Below are 12,535 nucleotides of genomic sequence, written 5' to 3' on the forward strand. Positions count from 1 at the left end.
CTTGTTTTTTCACACAAGAGCTGTTTTGCTGTAGCAACTTTACTAGAACCCAGTAGAGTTCATACATAGCTTGTAAACAATTTTTTTTTGTCTTTGTTAACCCTTCAAACTGAAAATTTTGTCATGATTGGATAGAACTGCACATTGCAGGATCAACCATTAGTCCTGAAGACAGACTAATTTGATGTTTGCCTTTTGCTACGTGATACTAAGACTTAAATTCTATCACACATAAAGTTCATGCAATTCTAGGCATCAGTCGATTAGATAAAGGAAAAACAGGTCATTTTCATTAGACCTCCATGACTCAGGCAGTTGATTATGCTGAGAAAACACAGGATTTGGTTCTCTAGTGAAGGGTTTGCTTTTGTAATTGACTAACTCTTGCCTCCTGCTCTGTTGACCTGCACTAATTTGTAGTATTGTTTGTCATTCCTTATCTGCAGTCAGGTGGGGAGGTTCATATGTAAATATCAACATTGTTAAGGTCAGGGGGGACTGCATCTGTCTCTGTAGCCAGTTCATTTTTAATTGTGTGTACAGCTAGGCTGCAAACTTTATGCCACTTGATTCTGCATATCTGTCTGAAAATCTGCAGCTCTTGTCAGACTGTTTTAATAATATGAAATGAATAATGTAAACAGCTATGGATCATTTAAAACCCTCGAGAGTGTCTTCTGTTACAGTGTCTGTGCTGTCACAGCACTGCAGGAGGGTGGCATCCCCTGGGAATTGGCTCCATCCAAACGCAAACGAGACACTGGTGTGCTCTGAGTGGTGTGGTGCTGTATCACAGAGGTCCTGTTGTGATTGCTGTGGAATTCTTTCCTTTTGGGGTATCAGTGTAGGGGCTGACACTGAGAAAAAACTGCCAAAAACTTCTACTCCAAAAGGTTGCATAAATACTCTTCTGTTGTATTTACCAATGTTTCCCAATATGTCTACACATAGTGGAAAAAATGTGTAAATTGTGTCAAAGGCCTGGTAAGTTTCCAACATTTTTAGAAAAATATTTATTTAGCCTTATTACCAATGCAACATATACATGTTTCCAATTTTTAAATATCTTGTCAGTCCTATTAGCTAGAAGTACGGGGACAAAAGTGCTCTAGGACTACTGTTATTTGGTACTTTCCATAGCATCACATTTCTACTGTAGAATTCTTGTATTTTTCTGCCTCCTGTATTTTTATTCCCTTTAAATTGTTATGAAATTTCAGTTCTGCTGTGATATATTCCATATCCTGATATATTTTAAAACAAGCTATTTTTGGTAGTAAGCATATTAAATGTCCTTATTCTAATTTCATCTCTTTGTTCAACATAGTAAGTTTTCTATTTCAGCATGTGTTTCTTCTTCCTTTGATGTTTCTTCCTTCAGATGTTTATATCCAATTACTTCTTTTCCCCTTACTTCACCTTAGCTAAGGTGGCATACATGATAGTGTTTAAGCTTTTTTCTCAAATTTGTCCTTAAATTTATCCTCTAGCCTCTTATACTGATACCGCTTAGCCTAAAGCTATTTTTTTATAGTTGTCTAGCTAAATAAAAGAAGTCTTGGTGTGATCACTTTGCTAGCAGATGACTGTTCTTGCTCTGCCCTGTAATGAAATAGAGGACCCATACATGATCTTTTACTTCCCTGCTCTATATTTTTGCGAGCTGCCCCATCACAATCTGCATTTAATTAGTGTTCTGAAGAATTTTTCATGCAGAGGTTCTAGTTTGACTTTTTTTCAGGTTGATTTGGGATGTAATTTAGTTTTATCCCGAAGCTTCCTTGTTTTTGAAACAGTACATGTATGCATTCATAACCCCCACAGGCATCTTATCAACCAGGAATAAAATTGACACGTTTTCTTCCTGCTAAAGATTATTAATGAGAATACTAAATAAGTGTGTTTTTTCTAACTGGGGTTTGACAAAGAAGTACAAAACCAAAGGGAATGCATGCTTCAAGGTCTTGTTGTGAAGCAGTCTTGAATGTATAGAAAGAAGAATGTATTAATGAACAATCAGCAGTTTCACTTTGGCAAAAGTCAATGAAAGTGTTTTTAATGACAGGGACCTACCTGATCCTCCCTCCAGCATTGCTTCTTCAAAATGATCTTCACAAAACACTACTAACATGTACAGAATGCTGAGAAGCATTAAAACCCATCCTGCATGTTGTGATGACTAATTGAAAGGAACAGCTTGATGAATTTTCTAGTTCAGTTGTCTGAGTTTTGCAGAGAAACTGCATTTCTGAAACACAGCAAGCTGAGACCAAGAAGTTGTTGCCTTTAGCAGTGGATCTTTGATCTAGCTCTGACTGATGTTGCATAGCTGTGAATTCCTCAAGGAATGAATGATGAAACAAATGATGAAACGTCAGTTCTGGGTTATATTACTTGCAGATCAGGATGATGGAGCAGAAAAATTATCACTGTCCATATTTAACCCTGCAGCTGTGTTACATTGCATTTCCTTGAGCACATGCTTGTGTTTATTCCTTGCATTGCTTTCTTGAGAGCAGTGCTGTTTGTGTGTTTGTAAGCCCTAACAGTGATGTATCTTCTTCAGTGAGACTAAGTGTCGCTCCTGCCTGCCAAGCAAGTGGAGGTGAAAGAAAGGAAACTAATTGGTGCTCTTGGGAATCTGCAGTAAAATACTGTCCTCCTGTGTCAAATTTCTGCATTTAAGAGTGCTAAAAAACAACAAGAACTCCACAGTTCTCTGTGAGCTCAGGAGGTGGTTGCAAGATCATCAATGAAGGATGTTGAATTCCTCATACAGCTAGTGGAGAGAAGGAAAATCTTCCAAAGGTTTGTGTCCTGACAGTTGTGTAAAAATTGCTTGTACTTTCTTGGATGTTATTTTCCTACAACAGCCAGATATTTATCTCCCTGCCTTAGTAACATTGCTGTAGTGATGTGCAGATTAAGAGTGAAAGGAAATGAAAGCAAGGACAGCCCGCAAATGAAAAAGAATTCTGTTTTAACAAGCCCTTTTTTTCCCAGACAGAAGAGAAAGCTTTTTTCCTTTAAACTATGCTTCACCTTAGTGACAAGTGACTGAAACACAGACTGAAGCAGAGAGAGAGAGATGGATAATGGGGTTAGTTCAATTTGCCCTTTATTTCCAAGGTTTGATCAAAAACTGATTACATGATTTGAGGAGAATTGATTTGTTGTTTTATTTAATTTTTAAAAAGATAGTGATTACAGTTTATAAGAACATTGTCACAATGCCCTAAACTTGGGAAACATTGTGACAGAACTAGGTACAGCATTAATACAGTTTGTAAAGAAATAATATATTATTTATACAGTTTGTATCATCAAGAATAATTTTGAAGTGTTTTGCCAATAACGGTGCCCTGTATGCAAATCTACAGAGTGCATAGTATCTACAAGTGCAGACACTATGCACAGGCCATAGTGTCTTGGCATAGGCCAAATGACCTATGACAAGACACTATATTTTAAAATTACTTTGAAATTGCTGATAAACAAAGTTGCCTTTATTAGACCATGGAGCAAAGGTGGCTGTAGCTAGGGGAGTTGGAGAGTCAGGGGTTTCTTGAGAGATTGGTATCAGGGCTGGGAGGCAGGAGTCTGTGTGTGTGGGCTAGCAAGGAATAAATACTTGATGGGAATGCAAGGCTGATATTTAGTGTTAGAAACCTGAGAGCATGTGATGTTAGTGTGAGTAAGTGACATGCTCTTCTCAGATAAACCTCCTGAGATCACTTTTCTGATTCTTATCATGTTGATTTATTAATTTCAATCTGATGTTGATTGTTGGTACTGATTTTCCCATCTTACTGTCTAAGATATTAGGAATTTCAGCAGAGAATATTTTAAGAGTGTTCATGTTTTTAAGCCAGAGATCACTGGCCTCTTTTACATGGAGACAAACACTGATGCACTGATGCACATGCTGTGATACACACAGAGTGCTGGATAAATCAATGTCGTAACTCAGAAAAGAAAAAAATCTGCAACAACTGAAAATTTGAAGGGATATTACAAGTGTAAAAGGGAAACTTCAAATGTACAAGTAATTTTTATTGTACTGTGCTGTTTTTATGTCAGTGTTGTCCTTCTTGGCTGCAAGTCAGTGAAATAATGCAGCTTGTTTAAAACCCAGGGATTAAGTCTACTGCTCTACTTCTCTGGCCTTCTCATCTATCAATGTAGGTTTTGAATAGAGCATGCAGCCATGGCTTTTCCTGAGGTATTTGCATTTCCTGAGAGTGGAATACTTTCTTTTTGCTATGCCAGAACATCCGAAGCTGCTGAAGACTTGTGTTGAGGTGATATTGATGCTACTGATGGCTGTAATTATACATGTAGTTGTAGCTGTGACTTTCTACTCTCCATGGGCCTGTTTTTAACTAAGTATTATGCTTTCTTTGGTTCAAATGTTCAGCCTTGTCCAACTTGTGCCTTGTCCAACAGAGTCAAGTGGGGCTGATAAGTAGGGTGATCTTTTATCATATTCTCAGTTTCTATTGACTTTTGTGCTACGAAGGCTGCTTGAAATATGATATCTTGAAGGTGCATATCTTTCTTGCTTATTCCAGTTTTATGAGTAGAATTTTAAAATTTTTAATTTCAGAGTTAGCAATGTAAAATGCCTGTATTTATCCTAAGCATTTTCTCTTAAGTTAATGTTTCAGCAGATACATAGGTAGAAGCAGCAACCTTACAAACTCCTGTTGAAAGAGGCCCCCAATCCTTTTAATTTCCATCTACTTTAGGGTCATAGTCCCATGTAAACAAGATGCAGAATTTCAAAGGCTTCAGCTTCTCTGCTCTAATACGCTGGTCACCCAAAGACATTCACTTCACTCTTTCCTCCTATCTCCAGAATAAGAATGACTATGGTATGTTGTCTTACCTGGAAGCTGAGGTCACGATAGCAATCAAATGAAAATATATGTGTGTAAATATCCTTCTCTCCCTCACCACAAACCTGTATTCAACATGTATTATTTAATGGCCAGTTTTACCCCATCGGGTTGGTAAAATCATCTGTGATTTCTCCTTTTAGATCCTTGACCTTCTCCATGAAAGTTAGACTTTACAGGATGTGGCAGATCTTGGCAGAACAGAGATCACTCTAGTTCAGTACTGACATCTTCCTGGGGTCTGTAGTACCTGTCCCACCCTCCACTGGACCTGTCGCTTTCCTTCTGTGCTGCATCCAAGTTCCTAGTCTTTTCCTCTGCTTCCAAACTGCAGAGGTCGAGGCTGAAAATACAGTGTTGTTTTTCAGTCATTACCACTGGTGAAAAATACAATTAGTAAAGTACCTGCTTGGATTAGGATTAAAGGAGAACTGTTTGGTCTTTGTTTGCAGGACTGAGGAAGGCAGATGGGAGCCAGCCTGGTGCAGTGCAGTAGGGTTGATTAGCCAGGAGGTGGCAGCTGAAGTACTCCTTTGCACTTGGAGCAAAAACCAGCAGGAAGAACGAAAACCAGCCTGTAAATAGTGCAGATCCTGCCTTTCTGCATGGGAAAATGCTGTACTTCATTAAGGCTGTGCTCAACAGAAAAGTCCTAATGGATGTGTGTTTTTATGCAAACACCTCAAGCAGCCCTCAGCCTTTGCATTAATTCTGAGGATTGTTGTGTAGTGGCATTTGCAATTAATTTAAAGCTTGGAAAAAAGTGCTTCTTTGCCTTTTTATGGCTGTGTCTTTTCTGACTGGCTTGAAAATTACTAGATAAATGCTGAGTTTTGAAGGATGGAGAGCCTGTTTTAATTACTTTGGTGTTTCCAGAGGCTAATGTCCAAATCTGTTGCACCTGGAGTGCCACAGGTAGTCAGAATATAATGCTCCAAATGCCAGTGATTTTAATGTTGCCAGTTGGGTTTAAGTGGTGTCAACACAGCTTCCCCATGACTAACAATCTAGTCTATATATAAACAAATAGGCCCAAAATTTCTATTATGTTTGCAAGGTAACATGAGTAAGGAGCAATCAAAACACAATTCCTGAGGTAGCCCCTGGCTATTTTATCCCTTACTGAGTTGAAGCTTCATATTAGAGGGTATTGTCAACCAGCCAGTTAATCTTATAGAGGAAATAGCTCTTTCAGATGCTGGGGTTAAGTGGTTCAAAACCAACAAGCTACAGTTTGGTCTGACTTCTTTTTTTGGAAGGAAATTACACAGACAGCTAGAATCATAGGTGTTTAAAACATTTTTCACTGTTAGTAGGATGGAACAGCTAGATGAGGATTCCTATTTTTGACTAAATTTTCAGAACAGGCAGTCCTTCAATTGTATAGTTTTTAAAAGGACAAGTTTTACAATTGAAAAGGACACTTTTGTTCCCTATTAAACTCAAACTGACCAAAGCCAACCAACAAACCCAAGAAAGAAAAACGAACAAGAAATGCGGCCCTCCAAAACACCAAACCAAAATCACCACTCCTTCTGCCCCTCTTGGCTCTCCCAAACCCCACCAAAGAACAACAAACCAAACACCAAACCAAACAAACACAAATCCTGGTGTCTGAATTGGAATCTGTGCTTCTCCACTGGTCTGAAGGCTATCACACTGCTGATAGGGACCTTCAGGATTTTTGTTCTGTAATGTCCTGATTGCTTGCAGCTTCGGGTCCTGTCCCTGTACACAGAATGAAGATGTGTTTAAATCTTTTATATGCTGGAGTAAGATCTCTTTCTGGCATACTTGCATAGTGGTGACACACCTGTGCCACCTTGTTATGTCCACTGAAATGGATGCAACAACAGCAAGTTGGAGAACTCTAGTACCCAATCAGGTGTCTTTCAACAGCAAAGTCTTGGAAGTGTCCACAGGAATGTTTCAGTTCTTGAATGACAAGGTAGATGCATAGCAAATGTTGCTCACTCCATGCTAAGTTTCATAGTCAGCATACTTTTAAAAAATGTTTTTCTACTTGGTGAATATTGATAGCAGAATAAATACTTTTACATGAAACATTTTTTAAAGATGTGCAGAATGAACCTGTGTAATACTGCTGCAAATTCATGAAACATGCCTTCAGTACATCTGTCTTTGAAGTATTCTCTCTTCCACTAAGGTCATCCCTTGTTTCCTCCACTCTCCAGTCTAATGGGAAAAAAGCCCAGTGAAGTCTCCTCCAAACCACCCTCCTTGTTCTTAGGCTAGTTAAAACTGTCCTGATGTCCCAGCAGGATGAGACTTCAGTGCAGCATCCGTCAGCTGTGCTTTGTGCAGAAGTTGATTTCCTGTCAAAGCCACTGGACTGGGGAAGAGACAAATCTGAACCAATCCTCACATCCCATATAGCCTGCTCATTTCTGGTGCTGAAGAGGGATTTGTATGTGCATCACAGGGTTTCCAGGGGATGAACTCTAGCTCCCAGGTATTAGTCCTGAGCTGCTGGAAACCATCCATTTCTGTGCCGTTGTGACTTTGGTGCTCAAGAGAAGCGGATTGAAACAAGGATGTCACCTGGGGGCACTATTGTAGCCAGATATTCATGTCTTGTGTCATTTGCATTTGAAAGTTTATATGTTTCTAGTAAAGCTGCTCTTTATCAGAAGATTTCTTTTAGCTCGATTACTGGTTATAATTTTGAATTATCTATGCCCCTGAGCAGAAAAACAACAGCAAAATTAATAATAAAGAAACTTAATTTCCTAGGTTGCTTACTATTGAAGATAAGTTTACTTTATTTGATGAGCCAAACCTTATTTTGTCTTTAAAAATTTCCTGCAAAACAGTTACTAGTTCCATATGAGTTTTGCCAAAGCAAATATTCACATAATTTTATCTTGTGAGGTAAGCTGATATTCCATACACTTTGTTTCCACATATGCTTTCTACATCAAAAAGAAAGTCTGTATCCAAGATGAGTTTCCAATATCCATGCCTTGTTGCAAGAGACAAAAAATGCTTTGAGAGCATTTATTTAATTCATTTCTGGAATTTACCCTTACACCAAACAGTTAAATCTCTCTTTGGTTTTATTTTTTAGTAGGTAAGGGGAAATAAAAGAGGTGACAAAACAGCTCTGCTTATGTTTTTGACATCAAATGTGCTGTGATAGAGTTGAAATGAAATAGTAAATAGGTTAATTAAAACCATTGATGGAACAGAAATCATGCTATTTGTGATATCCCATATGCTGAGACTGTTGTGAGAGTCATTGGACATTGTGATACCTTACACAAGTCTTATATTTGGAAAACTCAGGTAATTTCCATCTTTTCTTCTGCACTTGTAAAAGGACCAACTCAACAATGAAAATGTACCAAACACTGTGTCATGGAAGACTACTTTGAAAAGGAAGGCACTTAAAGTTTTTTCTAGGTGGGGCATCCGCTGTTCCTGCAAGCAATTTTGCCATTCTGCAAAGAAGGATTTTAAGACTTTTAAGATTAGTGAGTAAATTTTTCCTGCTCCATGACATGGCCTTTCCAGCATATTTATCAGTCTCAGATGTATGGATAATGCAGAGTTATAAATGTGGCTGCTGGGGGAGAAATGACCAACTCAAGAGGACTGTTCTAAAATCAGGTTTTGATACAGATACTTTGGAACACAACTAATATTTGAGCAGTGTATCTTACTCAAGTGATATGCTGACTTATTAAAGTGGTTTTCTGATACTCCCCTGTAACATTTCTTGCTGGCATCTATGAAGCTTCAGATGTTACAGTATACCATTATATCATTGAAGTACTGACTTCAATGATCAAACTTCTGTTTATTTCAATGGTACAAGGTTAAGGCCTGGATATCTGGGTGAATTACTGTACTGATTTAGCAATCTACTTTTTACCGTTGAAGGATCATGCACAAAAAAACACCCCAAACCAAACCAACCAACCAAACAAAATATTAAATAATTTCTTTCTGCATTAATTCATATACATAGAAACAAAGAATGTGTACATGTGAGTTCATGTGTTGTATTCCTGGCACTGATTGACAGATTTTACACACTTAGATTTTACAATCTCTCTGCCCAAATTTTCAGCTATTTCCCTGGCAGATATGAATAAACAAAGAAAGATTGCGAATTATGGGCAGACTGGGATGAGATAGGACAATGTCATGATCCAGTGTTTGTGACATTGGAACAAAGAATAATTTAATAACTTAATTGATCACCTCACTTTAACCTCTAATTTCTAATAGAACAAGGTTTGTATCAGTGACCTAAGTGTTACTTTTTGAACCTTTTTTAAGTAGCTTTCGGATAAACATGCTACATTTCTGATAAATTATATAGTTTCTTGGTGTATTTCTTGGTGTTTTTTTGATTACCCTGCAGGACTTCAAATTTCTACTGTGACTCAGTTAGTGTCATTAGCACTTGTTTTAGATAGTGGAGCCTGTCCAGGGCAGGATTTTATTTCATAGCAGGTGCTTCATAATGTGACTGTGAAATCTGGGATGCAAACAGTGAAGAAATTCTCAATTGTGTGTGTTCCTAGAGCTTTAACTTAGCCATTTGTGTAACTCTTTACTCACTGACTTCAAGTCACTCATCTCAGAGGTCTGTCAAAGCTCTTCCAACAAGATGGTCCCTCAGCTGAGGTCCCTGCTTGATGTTGGGACTTGCTGCTTTGGGAAATACAACACTGTGAGAAATGAAGTGAGGGTCCTTTGAGATGCACAGGTTAGGGAATCCGTAACTCAATTCTACCCTATGTCTAACTTTCGCTCCTGTTTATCTCTGCGGGCTGATGTCACCTTTAACTGACTCACGGCTTACAGAAGGGACTTCCCAGTTATTGTTAGCTCCTTCTATATCATGTTATGTAAATGGATGTGAAAATGAGTAAACCTGGTTTTGATTTTTTTGTTTATACACTCTTGTCCTAGTTTAGGGCAAATTTGGGGAAAACCCTCTGGAAGGAGCCCCCAGAAAACAAGCCCCCACGGCCCCTCCCCACCCACCTGGTTCGGGAAAAAATTTTCTCTGAGAGGAGTGTAAAAGAACCTGTTTATTTAATGAACAAAGCACTCCCCAGCACCAGAAAAATTACCAACACCAGATGACAACAAAACTCTTTCACCACTCTGAAGAGATGAACAAATCCAGAAAGTCTTTCCTGGGAGTGGTCGCCCGGGTCTGGATGCTGGGGATTGCTCTCCAGCACTGGGGATGGCTGCTGCAGATCACAGAGCGCAGGCTCTCAGTGTTCCTTGGTGCTTCCCAGCTCCCAGTCCAGAGCAGATTGGATGGTATTCAGGAAGAGGAAAGGAAAAGAAACAGTCCAGGGAAAGAATTGGACTGCTTAGCTAAACTAACTAGGAAGCAAAGGCAAAAGCAGAGCAAGCCAAGCAAGCAAGCAAGCCAAAAGCAAAGCCAGCCAGCACTAGCCTTTTTTAGACAACAGACCATGGGGGGAGGTGAACTGGCTGATAACAAGGCAAAACAAACCTTCACTTTCAGAGTCAGTTCTGAAAGCACAGAACATAATATCAAACATAAACAGAACACACGACTGGGGATACAAACACCATAACGTCACCCTAGGACAACTCTGTCAGTGGTATGAAAAAGAGCAGACCTGCCACTGTGCTCCAAAACTCCTGAGACTCCCCAGTCCCAGTTTACAAGAGAAGTTCAAATGAAAAAAAATCATGAATACCTGACAAATTTCTGGCTCCATGAGGTAAAGTCCACAGAGAGGGAGTCATACATTACTGAAAATATATATAACGATCAAGTACAGCATAGGGTATGTTTAAATAATGACTTCTTGTAAATTTTTATTGAAAATTCCTCTATTTGTCCAGAATGGCTCCCTCAGGTCACTTTCAAAAACCCTGGAGAAGCATCAGATTTGAAAGCAGACATCTGATTCAAACATTTTGCAGCTCAGAAATGGAGCTATCTTCTTAGGAAGAGAATAACTTCCATAGGGACTTGCTATAGATTGTGGCATAGTTTGAATTGTGGCAATGATAGTCTTTGGCTCTTCCCTGTTTAAGTGATGCTTACAGAGCAATTAATTCTACAGCAGCCACCGATATTTTCCCTGGCTAGACAGTGATAGAGATACACCAAAAGTCTAGAAAACTACACCCAGTTTAAATCCCCAGATTACTAACTTTTTGGGAACCACTCTAGTTAATCTTATGGTGAGGTTTCCTGCCCCCTTTCTCCACCTTTTCTTGTGGTAAAATGAGTTTTGCAGTTCTGTGGATGCTGATCTGGGCTGGTGACAGAAACACTGCTCAAGTCCAGTGAAGAAAGGAGGGGATGCTGGGGAAGGACTAGAAGAAGAGTGAGAGGAGATTGCATGTTAGTGTGCTGCAGTATAGAAATGAATTTAAGGAGAAAGACTAGAGAAAGATATAGAAACCAATAAAACAAATTGATCTTTGAACTTCAACATGGTGGCAAAGCCATATTTAAACAGATCTATTAAAAAAACCTCAAAACAAAACAAGAGCAAACAACTGCTAATTTTTTAAAGTGTATCTTTTCCTTTAGTTTTTCTTTGTGATTCTTCTCCTTTTAAATTCTGTTTTGTTCAGAACCGTGTGAATATATCCTCAAATTTTGGATTTTGTCATTCTAATCCTGCAAATCCATCTCCCAGCTAAGCCTTAACTACTCAATGAATTATCTGTAAAGAAATCCAGAAGATTTCAATGCAATAAAACATTCTACTCTCTACATCATATTATGTAGGAAAGAAAATTGAACACTTGGACAAACTTCAGACTTTATAATGGATTTATGTGTTTTATAACAGCATTTGTAACTTGTTATGTTTTCATTTATTTCTTATATATCATACATGATAGAATGAAATAATAGAATATCCTGAGTTAGAGGGGACCCACAAGGAAAATTGAATCCAGTTCCTTGTTGTACACAGTACAGTCCCAAGAGTCAAGTGCTTGAGAGCACTGTCCAAATGCTTCTAGAACTCTGTCAGGCTGGTGCTGTGAGCACTTCCCTGGAGATCCTGTTCAATGCCTAACAATCCTTTGGACGAGGAACCTTTTCCTCATATCTAAACTAAACCTCGCACAATTTCAGACCATCCCTCAGGTCCTGTCATTGTCACCACAGAGAAGAGATCAGTATCTGCCCCTCCTCTTCCCCTCATGAGAGTTGTGACTGCAGTGAGGTCTCACCTCAGTCTCCTCCTCTCCAGGCTGAGCAGACCAAGTGACCTCAGCCACTCCTCACACAGCTTCCCTTCAAGGCCCTTCACCATCCTCATGGCCCTCCTCTGGACACTCTCTAACAGCTCAATGTCTTTTTTGTGTTGTGGTACCCAAAACTGCCCCCAGCACTCGAGGTGAGGCTGCCCAAGTTCAGGGCAGAGCGGAGGGGACAATCCCCTCCCTTGCCCAGCTGGTGATGCTGTGCCTGATGCCCCCCAGGACAGGGTTGGCCCTCCTGGCTGCCAGGGCACTGCTGACTCATGTTCAGCTTCCTATTGACCAGGACCTCCAGGTCCTTTTCTATGCAGTTTCAACTCTTTTAAAATAAAGAATGACACTCATTTAAGAAATTAGAAAAGTAAATTTACATTTATTCACTAACCAGA

The sequence above is a fragment of the Taeniopygia guttata genome, chromosome Z (genome assembly GCF_048771995.1).
Source record: "Taeniopygia guttata chromosome Z, bTaeGut7.mat, whole genome shotgun sequence".
Lineage (NCBI taxonomy): Eukaryota > Metazoa > Chordata > Aves > Passeriformes > Estrildidae > Taeniopygia > Taeniopygia guttata.